At 51.7% G+C, this 19,576-nt stretch overlaps 1 protein-coding gene across 2 annotated transcripts in view; it reads right to left on the bottom strand.

Annotated features, from left to right (window-relative positions):
- Window positions 1-19,576, bottom strand: part of TFEB (transcription factor EB) — a 55,098-nt gene that overhangs the window by 15,813 nt on the left and 19,709 nt on the right. The window lies entirely within an intron of this gene.

The raw sequence follows: 19,576 nt of genomic DNA, 5'->3' as shown, positions 1-19,576 counted from the left end.
GACAGATGGGGAAACTGAGGCACGGGGCAAGGACGAGACTTTGCCCAAACTCACCCAACACCAGCGGTAGAGTTGGAAATAGAACCAAGTCTCCTGAGTCCTAGTCCAGTGCTCTATCCACTAGGCCATGGTGCACGCTCCCCATTCATTGACCCAAACCCCTTTCCCAAGGGATGCTGCCATATCAAGGGACCAAAGGCACAACCCTCTGCTAGGGAAGGGGGGGGGGGGGAAGACTAGTTTCCAGTGATTCAGGCCTGATGTTCTCCACCCCACAGACCTCAGTAGGCCATCTTCTGCTGAGGGATTGGAAATTCAGCCAAGATTTTCAAAAATAGGGGTCTAAAATGCGGTGCCCTGGTCGATATTTCGGCACCTAGATAAGCAAGGCCTGATTTTCAGAAATGCCAGGCACCAGAAGGTCCTGTGGGCATAGCAGCTGAACACAGCCACATATCTAAGTAGGCGCCAAGGAGCCTCAGTTCAGGCCCCTCCATTTCTTTTCAATCTTGGCCTTCGTCCCTCTAGTCCCATTGTGCCTGGACTCACTGCTGTCCCTGCTCTGGGAGAGGAAATGATTCAGGCCTGGACCCTGCGTGTACTCGGATGCCAGGCTCTTTCATGACAAAGTCACTTTGCCTTGCTGTCAAACACGGGCCAGTTGGCAGAAGAAGGGGAGAGAGCTCATAATCAGAGCCATTGCCCAATAGGAGGAAGAGAAAGTGGGTGGGTGAAGAAAACCAGCAATGCGTGGAATCCTTGCAGTGAGGCGAATTCAGACCCCAGCGCTCACTCCCTGATCTTTTTGTGCTGGTTTCTCCTGGAAGCTGGAAATCGATGCCCTGGATTGAGGCACTTCCCAGTTCTGAGACAAGGGACCAGTCAGGGTTCCAGATATTCTGCCACCCACCCAGACCCAAGACTGCCTCTTATTTCCATGGAGAGCTTCCAGGTGATGTCTCTACTGCTACAAGAGAAACCCAAGGGCCAGGAACCCAGCTGTGGATGGGGGTGGGGGTGGGAGCACAAAGGGAAAGACAAGAGAATAGGCCAGAGAGAGAAGAAAGAGGGTAACAGCCAGTTAGTTATTCCTGGATTTCAAGGGAAATCCCATTGATGTGCTGTTGGCGGGACTCAAAAGAAAGATATGTGAAGAGAAAGAGAACATGAAAAAGAGAAAGACAGCCAGAGAGAGAAAGAGGAAGAAAGAAAAGAGCCTTCCACGGGAAGTGGAATGACACGGTTTAACTGTCTCTTAGCTGACCTTGCATGACCCACACCCGGTCTCCCTTGTCCCCTAAACCTAGAGGTGCTCCCCATAGCATGGTGGTGGGGAGACTGTCAGGAGTAATTAAACTCAAAGCCAGAGTGAAACCTTAACCCTCGAACAATGCAAACAATGCCCCTTCTGTCCCACGAGCCTGCACGCAAGAGTCTGGAGGCGAGAGAGGCAGCACGAGGCGACGGAGAGCGACGCAGCCAGACACAGACAGGGCTCTTGTTTGTCCATACAAAGGGGATGGGAGCCCATTCAGGTGCAGTGAAGCAGTGCTAAAGAAGCCTGCAGAGACGAGAGGGATCCAGAGGGAGCCGCCCTACCTGAGCATTACTGACTCATCCATCCTGCGAGGTAGGTACAGCTCAGTGTCATTACCCCCATTTTCCAGATGGGGACAGGGAGTCAGTGGGAACAGAACCCAGGAGTCCTGACTTGGGACCGTCTGCTCTACCCACTAGACAAGAGTCGCCCAAATGGTGGGTCGCGGGAAGGTTCTAAGTGGGTCACCACATCCAGGGCCGGATTAACCCATCCCGGGGCCCTTGCCTAAGCAAACACACCCTTCCTTCTGTCTCGGGCCAGGGGGAGTTCCTACAGGGGTGGGGGTGAGCCCACCATGAGCCCGGAGCTTGGCCTGGCCCTGCGGGACAGGAGCTGCTGGGTCAGTGCAGGCATGGCTCACTGGGGTTAGGGTTGCAGTGCCGGGGCAGAGTGTGTTTATATGTAATGATGGGTCGCAAAAACAAAATAAAAATAAGACAAAATGCAGTTGGTGAGTCACCTTAGGAAAAGTTTGGGAACAAATCCACTAAACCACCTGCCGATGCAGGCTGTGCAACTGAACCCAGGGGTCTTGACTCCCAGTCCACTACTCTAATTGCTAGCTCACACTGGGATAGCCCATCATCCATAACCCGGGGAAGATGGTGAGTGGTTCAAAGCAGAATTTTCCCTGCAGACTGCAGTGGCTGAAGACATGTGGGGGGAGTAGGGGAGAGGAGAGATATTAGTAGAGATGAAGAAGGCAGGAGGTGCACAATTCAGCAGCAGGAGCAGTGAATCTGTCAATGCAGGGAAGGGACGCTTCCTTGTATATTCTGAATGGACTTAAGGAACTGAGCGTGGTCAGGGGGAAATGGGGTACCTTTCCCACTCAGCCAAGACATGCCACTCCCATGAACTGTGACACTACGAAGTGTCCTACAGAGGCCAATCCAGAGCAGAAAAATGCAGCAAGGGGAGAGGTCTTGTCTAACTCCCATCCCACACAGTCCTGTCAGCGCTTCACTTCTGACCCTTGCCTCTTCTCCAAGGTTTGCACACTCGAACACCTGGGAACCCATGATGCTGATAACCAAGGAAGAGGGAGGAAGGATGATCTTGCATTTAAGGCACAAGCCAGGACCCCTGAGCTCCATCTGTGGCTTTCGGACCACAAGCAAGTCCCCTAAATTTTCCGCGCCTTATTCTCTCTGCTTGCAAAGCGAGGCTAATGCTACCTATCTGATGTGGAAGGTGTGGGGTACATGGAGACACTGTCTGATCAGGTGTATTGTTTTTAAATACCATATCTTTGCTCCCCAACACACACACACACACACACACCAATCAACAGCTCTGGATAATAACCCAGTCCAGAGGCCCAGACAATGACTTACATTTACTGAGTGTTTTTCATTCAGAAAGGCCCCAAAGCATTTTAATATTCTAGGGGGTGGGAACACGTCAAAACTGGGCTCAGAATGGAAACTGTCTCATCCCCTTCGCTACAGAGTTGCTGCTGTATTAGCGATCAATTCTCGCACCACTAAAATGCAGTCACCTCTGAGGCAAAATACAGGGCGCTGTTTAAGGATGCACTGCATTTTGGAGAAAATAAGTCCAGTGGAAACGGCAAAGGGTATTCGTGGAGGCAGGATGCAATTAGCTCCAAGGGAATTTGTCCAGGACACCTGAGCTAACATCACAACGCTCTAAAAGAGCTATACATGACCCAGGGGGGATAGGGCACTGGAGTACAAATCAAGAGACAGGAGGACTGATTCTCAGCGATGTCATGGCCCTTCTGTGCTACTCTGGCAGCATAAAAGGGCCTTAAAGGGCGTGGAACGGACCCCTGAGAAAAGACACTGCACGCCCAAGTGTGAGCTAGTGAAAAGGCTCCATATGGCCCCTGCTCCCAGCCTCTGGCATGGGGGGGGGGGGCGGTCAGCGGCATAGGCAGAGTGTACTGTGCTGTAGTTATTCTTTGCTTCCCGAGGTCTGTAGGGGACTGGGCAGGCCCGTGCACGGCTCCAGAATCCAGGCAGTGCAGAAGTGGCTTAAAGCCCCCTTCCCTCCAGCATGGAAACAGAGTAACTGAGAATCAAGCTCTAGGGTCTGGTCCTGGCACAGCCACTGACTTACAGTGTGACCTCAGCCAGGCAAGTCACATCCCCATTGTGTGCCTCAGTTTCCCCCATTGGTAAAACAGGAACAATGATACTGACCCACTGTTATAAGAAACCTGAAATCTATGGGGATTGGAAGAGAGATGCATCATCATCATCTATCCTTGGCACTTATATGGCCCATCTGAGCACCTCACAGTCTTTTCTAAAGCATTTCTCCTCACAACCCTCTGTGAGGCAGGGCAGGGCTGACGGGGAAACTGACGCACAGAGACACTAGGTGACTTGGCCAAGCTCTCACAGGAAGTCTGTGGCAGAGTAGGAAATGGAACCCAGGTCTCCCAAGTCCCAGCTTAGTACCCTAACCACTAGGCCATCCTCCCTCTCTCATGACCTACAGGTGGGCAAGGCCAGAGTTTTACATCTCAGGAAAAAGACACAGGCCAAGAGTTTCAGAAGTGCAATGGCGCTCAACCTTTCCAGACGACTGTACCCATTTCAGAAGTTTGATTTGTCTTGCCTGCCCCCAAATTTCATCCTACTTAAAAATGACTTGCTTACAAAATCAGACATAAAGATACAAAAGTGTCGCAGCATGCCGGTACTGAAAAATTACTTACTTTCTCATTTTTACCATATATTTATAAAACTAATCCACTGGAATATAAATATTGTACTTTCAATTCAGTGTATAGTATACAGAGCAGTATAAACAAATCATTGTCTGTATGACATTTTAGCTTGTACGGTCTTTGCAAGTGCTTTTTATGTAACCTGTTGTAAAACTAAGCAAATATCTAGATGAGTTGGTGTACCCCCTGGAAGACCTCTGCCTACCCCTGGTTGAGAACCATTGCACTAGAGGTTTGGGGGCCTAACTTGAGACCTCTTAAAGGGGCCTGATTATCAGACAGCACTGAGCCCCTCTGCCCCTTTACGGGGTCTCTAACTAGGCATCCAAAAGCACTAGTCACTTTTGAAAAATCGAGGCCAGGGTCCACGGGGGGAAAAAAAAAAACTGCTACTAGCTGGTGCTTATTTGGTTTTTTCCATTCATTCCAAGGCTCAACCTGTGCCAGCCTGATACCAATTTTTAAAGAGGGAACAAAGAACAATCAGAGTAAAGACCCTCTTTGTGCGTTAACTCGCATCCTCTACCAAAAGGAATGAGGAAATATTTAAAGGGGAAACACAGAAGCCAAACAACCCGGGTTTACTTAGGAATAAATATAGCCAGACAAATCTGAAGGGTTTTTCTATTTAAACAAAATACATAATGTTAGACAGAGGAGACGTGGTGGATACAATATATCTGGATTTCAATGAGGCATCTGATACACAGTGCCACGCGATATCCTAAGGGGGAAATTAAATCAAGCCGGCTTGGACAGAAATACGATTACATGGATCAAAAGCTGGCTATTGAACGGCAAGAGGAAGGTAATTAATTATATGTGGTGGCTCATCTCGCTGGGGGGAGGAGGGGGAGGAGTGGTGAGAGGTGCCCATAGGGTCCCACTGGGAGGAGTATTAAGTGTCATTTCAGTTAGATGACTTTTGCAAACTAGCTAGAAGACACAGCAGAGGACATGGCGAAATCTGTAAGATGATGCTAAGCCTTGAGGGGCAGCAGAGTCAAGGGAAGTGCAGAAATAAACGCCACAGGGATGGAGAGAGGATAGACTGGCCTGGAACTAATAAAATAAGGCTGACTGTGGACAAGTCTCAGCTAATGCCAGTGAGGAGTAATAATCATAAACGTCAAGTGTCCCATGCAAGGAAAAGCCTTAAAGCAGCAATGACAACAAATCATATGAGCCCATCTTGGAGGCACCCAAAAGCACTTTGTAAACGGTCTTGAAATTGCTTCCCTATTAAACAGCAGCTGTTTAAAAGCCACACCGCAACTCTACACAGTCAGGAGAGCAAATGAAAATGAAACCCTGAACTGGAGGAGCACGTTTCATGAATATTATACCTGGGGCACGCTTTGGCAATGAAGCAGTTAATAATCCCTACCACTGAGGACAGGGTGGCTTGGGAAGGCTGATCGGAGAACAGCTGTGCAGGTGAGGGATTTCAAACCCAGCCCTTGTGAAGTTGCTTGGTCACCTTTGTGATGAGAGTGGGCCTCAGTCCATTTCCTTGCAGACCGGTATCCACAGCACAGAACCCACTAGCACTTGCTAGCAGCAACCAGGCCAAGGACTGCCTGGACCAGAGAGGCCCAACTCCCTTCTCACATGCACAGGTGGTCCCTTTGGGTCAGGGAATTGGAGGAGTTAGTGCTGCCATTGGAGGCTCTGAATTTGCATCCCCGGCTCATGTCCAAGCCCAGCAGGGGCTGGAAGCGCCCAAAGAGGAGGAAGCTGTAGGGACAAACCTAGAGATGAGCAGGATGGGAGAGGGAGGAGTAGGAAATGAAAGCACAGAACGGCTCTCAGCCTAGGGCATTGAGTAAGCTCTGCTTCCGCTCCAGGATGAGTCTGCCTCTCTCTGCCAAAACAGAGGCCGGGTCCTACAGGATGCCAGTAGCCCACTCTGGGCCCCTCAGAGTCAAAACAGGCTATCTACTGGGGAGGAGAGGGTCATGTGACGTGCACTGAGCCATGACCACCCACTTCAGATCACAACGCAGGCTTGTCCCTGACAGTCACCGTAAACCAGAACCTGCTTCCCTTCCTGCCCTGTCGCTGCCGCCGAAAGTCCACACTCCCGCAGGAGTGGACCCAGGCAGTGCAGACAGAACGATGGCATCCATCCCCCAGGCCCAGCAACGTGGCCATCCATCCAGTCCAGACCCTGCTTTCAGCGACCCTGACATAAATGTGGAACAGCTGCGCTGACTTCAGTGGAGTTACTCCAGATTCACGGCATCGCAACAGAGCACAATGTGGCCCCTCTCCATCCAGGGTCTCACATGGCCCCTTCATCACCGTAGTACCAGAGCCCCCAGCAACCTTTGCCTCCTCACTCTGCCACGTGATGCCCAAGCGACCCTGCTCCTCCTGACTCCAGGTTTCTGGTCGGGTTTGCATTTCTCCCTCCTTGCTGACGCAACCAAGAGATGAAAGAGAGAGATGATATGGGGGGGGGGGGGGTGAACTCTGTCAGGTGCCAAGTGCCTTCACATCCCTTGCGGGGGGAGGGGGGGGCTGAGGGTACTCTGTGCCCTTCAAGATCCAGCTCGGGATTGCCATGAAAGCATCTGAAATATCGGCAGACCAAAGACAGCTGGAAGCACTGGGGAGTCTAGACAGAAACATGCACCGGCACAGAGAATCAATGCACAGATTAGCAAGTAGCAAGGAGGTTCCCTCACACCGCTGTAAAACATGCTAGGGGACAGGAAAACCATCCAGGGCGTATCTTGACTGAGGAACTTATTTACATGCCCTGAGTCAGCCATCAATGCCTAGCCGTCGGTGTAGCTGGGCCAGGGCTGACCCCTATGCTTAGGCAGGTCGTGCCTTGAACATTGTTGAGAAGAATGCTGTGGCTTGGCATGACCGGATTGCATATGCCAAGTAAATAAATACAGTTTAAGCCCAAAAGAGACCACCAGATCCACCAGTCTGACCTCCTGCATAGCACACACCACCACCACATGCAGGTAACCAGGTATTGATCTTGATTAGCTCGGTGGGTGCAAACTCCTGCATATCCGTCTTGAGGCTTAAGAGGTCACCATCATTGTTCATTATTTCTAGGACAGTAGCACATAGAGGCCCTATACTTAGGTCAGAGCCGCACTGTGCTGGGCGCTGTACATGCGCAGAGCAAAAAGGCAGCCCCTGCCCCAAAGAGCTTGCACTCTACATACACAAAATAAGAGACAACAAGCAAGAGTCAAACGACTGTGATTGCTGGCCACTGGTCTCTCAGTGGGGCTGTCTGTGAGCACAGACACGGCCTAGGACAACCAAGAAATCTGCGCCACTCAGTGCCTCCCTCCTTCCCCTAACTGTGAACTTGCTTTACAAGAAACAGGGGGTGGCGGTGAACGGAGAATTCTGCTATTTCCCCTTAGGAAATTCCTCAGCCAATCACCTGAGGAGAGGGAGAGGTGAGGGTGAGGGGAAAAGGGAAGCCGAAGTGAGGGCAGGCCCCTGATGTGAAATGGGGAGGGGGAAATCAGGCCGGTTTTAAAATAGCCCGGCCGGTTCTGCTTGGCTTCACCCTCGGTAACGCTCAGCAGCTTCTGCTTTCGCTCTGACTCACCCGCAGCGTGGGGGGAGGCTAACAGGTCTGACAGAAGGAGAATGAAAACCACTGGAGTCACAAGGGCCGTGAAAACCGAAGGCAGCAAGCTCAGCCTGGAGAACGGTCACCACAGACTGGGGTCTCATGAACCCTCCCTGAACTAAGCTGCAGGAGGGGAGCCTGTCAGCACTTAGAGGAGAGACCCACCCTAGGAAAGCCCAGGGTTCTGCAGGATGTGGTGCTGGTGATTCACTAGGGGGGCGCTCTTCCCTCCGAGAGGCGTTAGCCTCAGTGTCATCCAGTAACATCTAGATCTAGGCCAGGGGTAGGCAACCTATGGCATGGGTGCCGAAGGCAGCACGCGAGCTGATTTTCAGTGGCACTCACACTGCCCGGGTCCTGGCCACCGGTCCGAGGGCCTCTGCATTTTAATTTAATTGTAAATGAAGCTTCTTAAACAGTTTTAAAACCTTATTTACTTTACATACAACAATAGTTTAGTTATATATGTAAGACATAGAAAGAGACCTTCTAAAAATGTTAGCATGTATTACTGGCACCCGAAACCTTAAATTAGAGTGAATAAATGAAGACTCGGCACACCACTTCTGAAAGGTTGCCGACCCTGATCTAGAGACAAATAGCCATGGACAAACTAGATCTAAGTATAGACAGACATAGACGAGGTAGATTACAGCTCAGATCATTCTCAGGTTCCAGCTCTCACCCACCCACCTTGCCCCCTTCGCTCCACCACTCCAGCCACGTTCCCCACTTCTGTAACCCCTTCCCTACCTTTATTAGCTCCATCCCTCCCTGCAGCTAGAATGTGATATCCCATTGACTGGCTCCTACCTCGGAGAAGGAAACAAGTGACTCACAGAGGGGCAGGCCTCTGGCAAGGGGGAGAGAAAGAGGGCCCTTCCTCATGCAAGGTCTTACCTGCACTAGTGCAATCACATCGGAGTCTAAACCCAGATTAAACCTGGACAAGGCCAGGGAGAGGGCCCATCCCAGCTAGGCAGGGCCTGACATGAATCTAAGCAATTGCTCCTCCCAACCAAGCCAAGACCCCAACCGAAAGGCACCACCTGGCTGCTCTGTCTCAGGCAGCAGCCCCCAGGCCCGACCTCGGGGCTTGTAGGGTGCATCAGCAGTCAGCCAGCAAGGCAGCCCTGCCAATGGGATTGGGTTTCCTTCCAGCCCTGCGACCCAAGCACCTGTTCCCACTGGCCCCACTCGGAGCAGTGCCTCCTGTCAGTCACTGGGCGGTAAGGCCAGAGGACTCTCAAAACAAAGGAGGGGAAGGGGGGGAGTGGGAACGGTAGACAGGAAGGAGAGAGAGAGTGTATAGGCAATGGAGGAGGGGAGGAGAGAAAGGAATGGAAGAAGAAAGTAGAGAGAAGAGAGGGGACAAAGAACAAATGGGGAGTGGAGAAGGAAAGAAAGGAAGAGAATAGCATTTCTTTGCCTTCTGCCCCAGAATCTGGGACGGGATCATCTGAAACAGAGCTCTAGACACCCACCCCAGAAGCCACCCTCCCTGCTGGAAGCTCAGGGCAGGGGGCTCCAGCAAGCAGGGCAGTTACTCCACCACCCTGGCAACGATCATGTTCTCAGGTTACACTGGGTCTCAATGACCTCTGGGCTGGTGCTGCTGACCTGGGGCTGAGAAACGGAGAGGAAGGAACTCAGAGGGATGAGCCTCCAGGAGCTGTGTGGCTGCCCCAGGGTGGGAGAGCTGGGGAAGCTCTAAAGGCCGCTGGCTCCAGGGGCAGAGAAGACAGGAGCAGGAGGGGCAGGGACCCACCATGCTTCTGGGAGTGATGCTTTCTCCCTGCAGCAGCATCTGCTGTTGTACTGCAGGAGCCTGAATGGCACAAATGGGGAGCTGCAACCAACCAAACAGCCCAGGTGCCTTCTATAAATCACTCAGCTCATGCTGTGTCCCTGGCTGACCCTTCTCTGGATTCCAGGCTTCTATATATGTAGGAAGACATTGGATTTCATGTCAACAGTGGGGCAAGGGAGAGGCAGCCAGGGTTGGAAGGAGGTCATATGAGGGCCCCAAGAACACTCACTCACACAGGGGTAGAGGTGCCTGGGGCCAGATCGACCAGTACCACTCCCCTCCTCATTATCAGGTACCTCCGGCCCCAGATAGGAGACCACTTTACAGGGAGGGGAAGGGTCACTTCAGAGGCCAACCATGCTGCTTACAGGGAAACATTATTCCTGGTGCCTTTAACTCACCACCAACCACATTCTTGGTTACACAGCATGCACTAGGGGGTTAACACCCTGTTCCTGTCCTGTTAGGGTCACTACCTGTGGGCTGGTCCTTACGGTCATTGATCTGTCCCATGCTGGCAGGGCAATTCTATTACTGGACATACACCCACATCCATGCGGTCTGTGAACTTTTCTAGATAGCATGTGTTGCTACGTCTGGTTTGACCCCACGCCAGATGCAGGATAACTTCCCCTTTCCCCTAGCTTCACTGCATCTCTTGCACCATGATGAATTATTGTTTATTGTGTGTATTACCACAGCACCTAGGAGCCCCAGTCACAAGCCAGGACCCCATCATGCAGGGATACATTCTGAGTTTCTCAGAAGATCAGATCCTCAACAGATGTAGATTCACGTCAATTGGCTTTGCTCTATTTACACCAGGTGACGAGACAACACAAGCAGCTTTCAATAGGGGTGGGGGATTTACATCAGATTCTGAAGATCACCTCACAGCCATCCCAGCCAGACCGCATTCGAGCTGTTTCACAGGGCTCAGTCTCACACGGTTCGGACAAAGTCCCGAGCCTGGGAAAATACAGGTGTCCGGTAGCCTATGCCTCAGGGAAGCCTAGAGGGCAAGCGGTAGGGATGGGGAGATGGACAGGTCTGGTCAGCTGTGGGGCTAGAATACCTGCACAAGAGTCCTGTTGGGATCTCGAAAGCTGGAGTCTTGTTCACACCCCACTACGAACACTGTCCAGCCCGTGAATGGTGAGCAAAAGGTGGATCCTAAACTCAGATGGTTTAGGGAACAGCAGGGAGGCGGAAGGTCCAGAGCAGCATGGGCAGTGAAGGAGGATGGGAAGCAGGCGCAGAGCAGTAAGGGAAACGGAGGAAGAAAAGAGGCCTGACCAGCAGGAGTGGGCCCAATGTGCACTAGGAACTCGATACCCAGGGCCTGGTCCCCAACTACGCTGCTGAGGGCTGGTGTCTTGGCCCCTTGCATCAGGGTGCTAGATGTCCCTGAGCTAAAGGGCTGCTCACACCCCTACGCAGCCTCCAATGGCATCCATGAATTTGCTCCCTGCCTGGGGGATGGAGTGGCCCACTCAGAAGAAGCGATGCTCTGCAGTTGACGTGCTCTGCGTCCCAACCCCACTGGCTGGAGCTCAGGCTAACAAAGGCACTGTGTGTGCAGCCTTGAGCTACAAATGGGAGCCTCGCAGAGCCGCAGGCCAACAATTCGACAGTGCAGAGAGCTGCTCCTCCCTGGCTTGCAGGGCCTGTATCAGCCACATCGGGGTGGGGACTGGCTGATTCATACCTCACGCTAACACAATGCTGATCACCCACTGGGTGCCAGACAGGGACCAAGAGAGGAAGATTCATTCCCTGCAGAATCTGGGGTATATTCCTTGCCTGAGCCAAGATACAGGGAGGTTGCTGCTATCACCTGTTGGGGAATTTCCACGTTGATACCATGATGGCATTTGCCCTCTGGCAGGTGGGACTCTAGGAACAACACGTTGGGCCAACAGAGTTATGGCAGGAGAGAACTGACCTATTTCTCGGATTCTCCTCACTTACCCCTGATACTAATGTGGTTACTCCAGATTTACACAGGGATAATTTAAAGGACAATCAGACTCAGGCCCATCGCATTTAAAATCCATTAAGCCCAAAGGATCCCAATGAGCTTTAGAAGTTGATCTTCAAATTCTACATGGGGATCACCTCACTTACCACTCAAATGGAGCTGTCTCTGGGGTGGCATGCGGCAAATCTTTAACAGCGCACACAAGGGTAGGTTTAGATAATATCTGTATGGTTCTGAATTTGGATTCAGATCCAAATGTAGCACTTTAGGACCTATTTCCAGAGAAAAGAACACACACGGAAACCAACAGCTTGGATTTATATAGCATGGATCACAGTTGGAGATCCGCTACACTAAGAATCCGTTTTTCTAAAGATCTGTGTTCCCATTTAGGTAGCATAATAAATGGCCAATTTTTCCAAAAGACACAGCACATTTAGGTGCTGAGCCGTTTGGAAAGCCTGGCCCCAATCCTGGGTGCTGAGCACTCTGGCCTTCGGATCTTTGGAAAATCTAGGATATATCTACACTAGAAACGCTCCAGCAACACAGCTGCAGCATAGATACTTACTACAGTAATGGAAGGGGTTCGTCCTTCGATGTGGTAAATCCACCTCTCCTAGCAATGGCCACACTGGGTTCTATGGCGGCTAAATTATATTGCACAGGGCGTGAAATTTTTCACAGCCCTGAGCAACGTAGCTAATCCAACCTCACTTTGTAGTGTAGACCAGCCCCTAGTCATGCAGGTTTGCAGGACCATGCCCTAAGTTTGTGAAGGGCTTTGGGATCCTTTGGGGAAAAGTTGCTGTGTAAACATAAAATACTAGGCTTAATCCCAATCTCATCCATTTTACACCAGAGTAAGTGAGACAATCACGCCCACAGTGATTTTGCAGAGAGAAAGTCTGTAGCATGGGCGCTAACCGCTTATTTCTGATATCCACAGAAAATTAAATTAAAGGACTGAAATACAACGGATGATGCCAGAATAAAAAATTAATCTTCCTTAAAAGTATCTCACTGTTATTTACTGACTCACATTTTGTTGATGGATCTTTTTCATTTTCACTGGGGTCAGAATCTTATTGTTCTCTCATTTGCACCAATGTTCATCTGGAGTAATTCCACCAAGAACAGAACCGGTGTAACCAAGGACAGAACTGGACCCCGTCTGTCTATGATCGGTTTTATACAGCACACGTCACCACGGGGCGAAAGCCCACAGGGTCTGATTCCCTACCTGAGTTGTCACTTGCACCTGTGCAAAGTGAGTACAAGCAGGTACAAAAACGTTACCAGTGGTGGGAGGGGAAATGTGCTGTGGGAGGACTTTGCATTCCTTATGCACAGGTGCAAATGACACTTGTGAAGCACCAGAGAATCAGACCCCTGGAGTCGTTTTTACTGACCGTTCATGCATCAACCAACAGACAGCAACTCCTGGTGCATCGGGACAGTTGCTTGGCAACAGGGTGTATTTTCCAAAGTTGCATACACCCATAGCTCAGCGACTGACCAGGTTTGTGGAGCTGCCCGTTACCAGGCACCGCTGTGCTTGCCCAGAAGCTAATTATCACTCAGTTGGCTCAGTACGCCCCGTGACATTTTAAAATATGCCCCGCAGTTATTTATATAGAAGGAATGGCAGCCTAACACCCAGCGCAGCTTATGGCTCCGCTTCTCCTTCACATAGCAAGGTGCTGCCATTTTGAACTACCCACGCCCCCAATCTCCTCCTACCGTCCAGATCTCCCAAGCAATGGGACCCTCCTTGCCACCGAATGACTCTGGGGAAAGTCTGAGCCACGTAGTCAGTGGAAGCGAACAAAATAAAAATCAGAACTAAAAATAAAGCTCGTAACGAGCCAGTTTCCAGATATAGCACATGCAAAGCACACAGGATGGCTCAGGTTACAGGCCCCCACCCTAGCCAAGGGGAACCAACTGCCAGCCTTATCGTGGTACTCACTGGGAGGCTGAAAAGGAGGTATGACAGGCACCCCTGTAGGCCTCATGCAGGGTTCCCCTGCACGGGGGTGAATATCAAGGTTTATATGAGACTTCAGCAGCGCTTCGTGCTGGCCCCTCCGCTCTCAATTTCACTCTGTGCGCACGGCGTGTTCCAGACAGATGGGACAGAAGGAGGGGATGCTGCCTCTCCAAGCACTATCTACGCTTCTGGTGAGTGGCTGACAGAGATTCACACCGGCAGGAACACTGTCCTGCATAGCAGAGGAGAAGCTGGGCCTCATCGTAGAAGACATATTTAATGCACTGTAAATAATATATCCACAGAAGGACCACAGATAAAAGCTTTAAGGCAGAGGGGCAAAGCAGTCTCTTGGTGACAGGGCCCCTGGATGCAATATCCTGGGCACGGTTGCCTGTCCCTGCCACAGATAGCATGCATCCAGCTGCCAAGACACATGCACAGCACCATTCTTTCAGGGCACAGTCTGAGTGCCCAGGGCAGAGCAGCTGCACTGTTATAGGGAGGTGAGGTGGTGTGATCTGGTGTCACTGATACATCAGCTTTATAAGAAGTCACTCTGACTTACATCCCTGGGCACCGGATGCTACGCACAAGTGGACAGGATCCCCTATGGAGTAACAGATTTGCCTGGAGTGTCCCACAGTCCTAGAGCACAGGCACGGGTGCTGGTACTAGGGGTGCTACCGCACCCCCTGGCTTGAAGCGGTTTCCATTATATGCAAGGTTTACAGTTTGGTTCAATGGCTCTCAGCCTCCCCACCCCTCACCCACCCACTATACAAAACTGTTTCAGCACCACTGAGCACAGGGAGCCAGAGTGCCCGCCCCAGAGACTGATCCACAGCGCCACGTACAGCAGGGCAAGCTTCCTACATACTGCCCCACAACCCTGCTCTCAAAGATCTCTGGGGAGCAGGGGGAAGCCTCTCTGCTCAGAAGCCCAACCCAGGGGACTAACTGCGGTGCCTTCGACACCTTTCAGCTGGAGACTGAACTACGAGCCACCAAACTCATTCCACACAGGCCTGCTGAACAGATATGAACTGGAGGCCGAGAAGGGGGAGGCTCGATGGCCCATTGCTAATCCCCTGAGCCACCCAGCCATGGCTGATCATGGCGTTTTATGAATGGAAAGATCAATTAGAATATTGACTCCCAAGCAGTGGAAAGGTTGCTACAGGGAGCCAATGGGGAGTGGGAAGATCCGACCTTTGACACTCAGTTTGTGCTGCTTCACTGATAAACAGAAGTGTTTAGGAAAGGAAACAGAAAAGAAAGAAATGAAAATAACACTGTTTCTTTATACACACACACACACAAAAAAGAGTAATCTTCCTTCCTTGTTTCTCTTTTCTGAATGCCACTAAGGGAAGGAAAGGGCAGTGCCCACCAAGGGGTGGCCCAGCTCAGCACCAAAAGCCTCGCACAGTTTTGGCAGAGGCCCAGCAGATCCAAGAGATATACAGACACGCCTAAAAAACAGGGGCACCCAAACTCAGCCCAACCAAGCAGCTGCTACTGGCACAGAGCCACACCCAGTTTGCAGGGCCCTAAAAAAAAAAAAAAAAAAAAAAAAAAAAAAAAAAAACCACACACAGGCAATCACCACCATCCTCAAGTTTAAAACTTAGGGACAGCCCACGGAGACTCTGGGGCCCAGTGACGCAGGCCCCAGCTCGTGGTTTAAAAGTTGGGGGTCACGTCACAGGCTGACGGGGTGGGGGGATGACAATCCGAGCGTCCCTGCTCTAGATTTGTGCCACCAGCGAGGAGTTCACGGGATACCAGAGCCAGGAGGAGTTAAGGAGGCTCAACTCACAGCTGGCACAGAAGCCAGTGCACAGTTGCATCTCTCAGCTGGTTATTCCACACTGAGCTCACTGCAACCCTGCACAGCTGTAACAAACAGGCCCTGCACCGCAGATGGCATGGAGTGTTCTATCCCATGGAGGTGCTCACGCTGTGCACGTCACACTGCGAAGGGCAGCACTGCACAGCGGGTGTAGGCAGAGTTCCCAGCTGCACCCAGAGAGCACTGCAGTGGTGCTGGTATGCACCACGGGGATGAACAGGGAGCAACAACGAGGGAGGCACGCAGACGTGGGGGTGACGAAATTGCCCCTATTCCCTTCTAAACCGAACGCCTGCTTGTCTGGTTCAGAACGCAGAGCCGGTAAGAACCGGCAACCGAGACAGGGCACAGAGCAGAGACGCTTACTCTGCATTGAGATTTGCTCCGACAGGTGCCAGGCCTTTCCTGTCCTCACCCCACCGTGACCAGTGGCTTTGGTTTGTTCTTGTTTTCCCACTATGAAATTGTAATGACAACAGCCAGCCGAAAGCTCGGACATCCAGCTTCCTCCGGACAGCTCCCCCTGCCCTCGGAACCCCAGTCCCACAGTCACAGTGCTCTCTGGAGGCACCACGAAGTTGCAGAGCTTTTTTCCTCCCCACCCAGAGCTGGCTACTCTCCTACAAGGCGTCCCAGGAACAGAGCCCCCTGGCACTTTAAACCACACCCTCTTTCAGCTCTGCTTCCAGCATGGGGGAAACCAACAAGCTCTGTCATCACATAGTCCCACAGATGCCCTCTTCACCTGTGCCCCCCTCTCCTGTCCTGCAAGGACAGCCACTTGCTCTGCTCTATCTGGCACTCACTGGGAGTGGGGACGGAAGAACGTGCAACACGCCCGCTGCTCACGATTCTCATTACCTGAATGCCGAGCGTGGCTCCCCGCAGCCAGGAATAGTAGAGAGATGAGATCAGATCCTCACTAGGACGGGGACACCCAGCAGCATCCCCCCGTCACTGCCTGGGTAAATCTGTCTGACTCCTGCATTTCCTCATTTCCTCAGGGCCCCGCTTTTAATGTAGCGCCATGGGAGAGGAAGTTGCAAAAGGCCCCCGGGACTGCTTGTCTCATTCTCTTAACGAGACGAAGAAATTACTAAGCCAGGCTAAAATAAATAAAAAAAATAGACCCAACGGCCACGAGGCATCACCACATCTCCTGCCCTCCTACCGCACGAACTGTGACCTCTCCAAGACGACACGCACATTTCCCGCACCTCCCAACTTCTGCCCACTAGCTGGAGGGGATGTGAGCAGCCACCTGTGATGTGTAGGAAGGGGGCAGAGCTTCTGCAGTCACACTCAGATGCCCCTTGCATGGGGACAGGAGGTCGAGGGCGCATGTCTATAGTTCCTCTCTGCCAGCATGTAAGCCTTCGGCGGCTCTGTTCAACCCGGGCATAGTCTTATCATGGCACTCATAACAGCCAGGAACTATTATTACATGGTATTATCCAAGGATCTCTCAGTGCTTTTCAGTCATAAATCAATTAAGCAAGCTTCACAACCCACCCCACAAGATAGGTCATTATCCTCCCTTTACAGATATGCAAACCAAGACACGAAGCAAAGCTACAGAAATTGCCCAAGGCCACACAAGAAGTCAGTCGCAGAGCCAAGAATAGAACCAAGGAGGCCTGATTCCCAGTCCTCTGCTCTAACCACTAGGCCCACAAACCTCTCCTAGAGGCTAATGAGCCTCCAGTGAATAATACTCCGCCCTTCCTTTGCAACTTCTGACCACTGATATCAAAGCGCTACACAGACATTTATTAACCATGCCATGCAATATCCATGTGTGGCAGGAATTATCAGCTACATTTTACTGACAAGGAAACTTAGGCTTGGTCTACACTAAACCCCCAAATCGAAGTAAGGTACGCAACTTCAGCTACGTGAATAACGTAGCTGAAGTCGATGTACCTTAGTTCGAACTTACCGCGGTCCACACCCGGCAGGCAGGCTCCCCCGTCGACTCCGCGTACTCCTCGCGGCGAGCAGGATTACCGGAGTCGACGGGGAGCACTTCTGAGTTCGATTTATCGCGTCCAGACAAGACGCGATAAATCGAACCCAGAAGTTCGATTGCCTGCCGCCGAACCAGCGCGGTAAGTATAGACAAGCCCTAAGGCAAAGACAAGCGATGTGACTTACCCAAGGCCAGGGGGAGTCTGTGGGATACCGGCCCCCACACCTGTGCTTTCAGCACTAGACTTGCCCTTTGTCCAAATGGCACTCAAAGCGCTTTACGAATTTGGAGGACTCAGAGTTCCCACAGCTGAAATGCAGCTGCCTCTGGGGAAGGAGACTTGTTTAACAGCTTGCATAGCAATTCCGAGCAGTAGCAGGAAGAATCGTGGATCTAACTGAAACTGCAGGGGGAGAGGGTGGAATTTTAATAGGAAGGGTCCAGCCACCCAAGTTGGAATTTGCCCAGGACCCTGAGACTAACACCCTTATTCTTGCGAAAAATGCCATGTGATCCTTATTGACCACGAGGGTCAGGGCCTTGATTTCACAGCTCACCCCAAAGATGGCACTTCTGGCAGCAGAGAAGCCCCTTTTATGATGCAATCAAGTGTTGTTACTCTGGGTAGAGTAGGTTAGTGACAGGGTTAATGAAACAGAGGCTGCTGGTTTCAGCTCACATGGCCACAATTGGTGAAAAGCCATGGGACCAAACGCCTCTCTCATGCAGACTTTGCCTACGCTATCTTCTCCAGTAAAACTCCCCTGATTTCCCCCTAGAACTCCCCCTTGCTATCACCTGCGGGGCTCTATCAACAGAGCCCTATAGTAGGCATGGCGACAGCATTTTAACCCTTGGGTCACTTAGACCTGCTCTGAGCAGGGCTAGACATCCCGATGGCCAGACCCTGAGCTGCCAACCAGAGTCCTGTCTACCCTTGTTGTCCTACCACCAGTGGGCACAGAGATGGGGAAGCAGTGGGGAAAGACAGCTAATATGCACCCCGTCGTAGCAAAGCTCCCGGCGCACATGCTGGGGAAGTCAAAGGGAAACAAGGTGCATTTCAGAGATGAGTGAGCTCTGCTATTTGCGTTTGCCCTTGCAAATGAATCACATTCTAGTCCAGTGGCTGGGCATATTTGGTCAGATCCTGAGCGAGTGTAAGGGAGCGTAGTTTCACTACGTTCAAGGGAGCTGTGCTGATTTATACCGGCTGAGGATCAGGACATGAGCTGGGTCCCTGGCCAGGCTGTTAGGAGCTATCATAGAGCTAAGCTAACACCCCGAGCCAAGCCCTGCTTTGCAGCTTGCAGACTCAATGCCACCTGGGCAAAGAGGACATTGACTGTTGCCCTGAGTGTGAATGAGGGAAGAAGCCCGATGTGCTCGAGTTTTACACCCACCTTGCACAGGTGTTGTCAGTGACCACACCAGGGGCCTGATTCTCCCTACACCTTGGGGAGTCATTTCCACCAGGGCAGAGCAGGTGTAAATCGTTGCCACTCCCACTCAGTAGTGTTTTACGCTCCCTTTGCACTGGAGTAACTGATTGCACAAGGCGCTGGAATCACGGAGAATCAGACCTTAGAATTTCCAGTGGCACAGGGCATGGCCGTCAGCTCCCAACCTGACAGGTACAAAGTCCAGATTCGGGTCCAAACTGGCCCCCAAATTCAGGGTGCCTTGATGTGGGGGGGTGTTGGCTTGGCCTCATCTCTGCTCCTAACAACCCACACCCCTGTCCATTCTGAACACACAAACCTGTAGGTTGTCTCATTCTTTGGTCTCCCACACACCCATCATTTGTGGTTTGCACAAGCTGGGGGGGAAAGCACAACCGCCACAGCTTTTGCCCCCATCCCACGTGAAACGGCACTGGCCTATCAGGGGCAAACGAGCAGGCAAAGGTGCTGCGCTCAGAAAGACGGTGCATGCAGAAAAGCAGGGGTAAGCAGATGGGGAGCAGCTGCGGCTACAAACCAAAATCCCATTGCAGCATTTCCCCTACCCCTGGGCACACCCACAGCTGACAGTGATCAGGTAATGGTGCAGGA

This window comes from Chrysemys picta, chromosome 4, assembly GCF_011386835.1.
Source record: "Chrysemys picta bellii isolate R12L10 chromosome 4, ASM1138683v2, whole genome shotgun sequence".
Classification (NCBI taxonomy): domain Eukaryota; kingdom Metazoa; phylum Chordata; order Testudines; family Emydidae; genus Chrysemys; species Chrysemys picta.
Note: the sequence above shows the minus strand (reverse complement) of the source record. Positions and strands in the feature narration are given on the sequence as shown.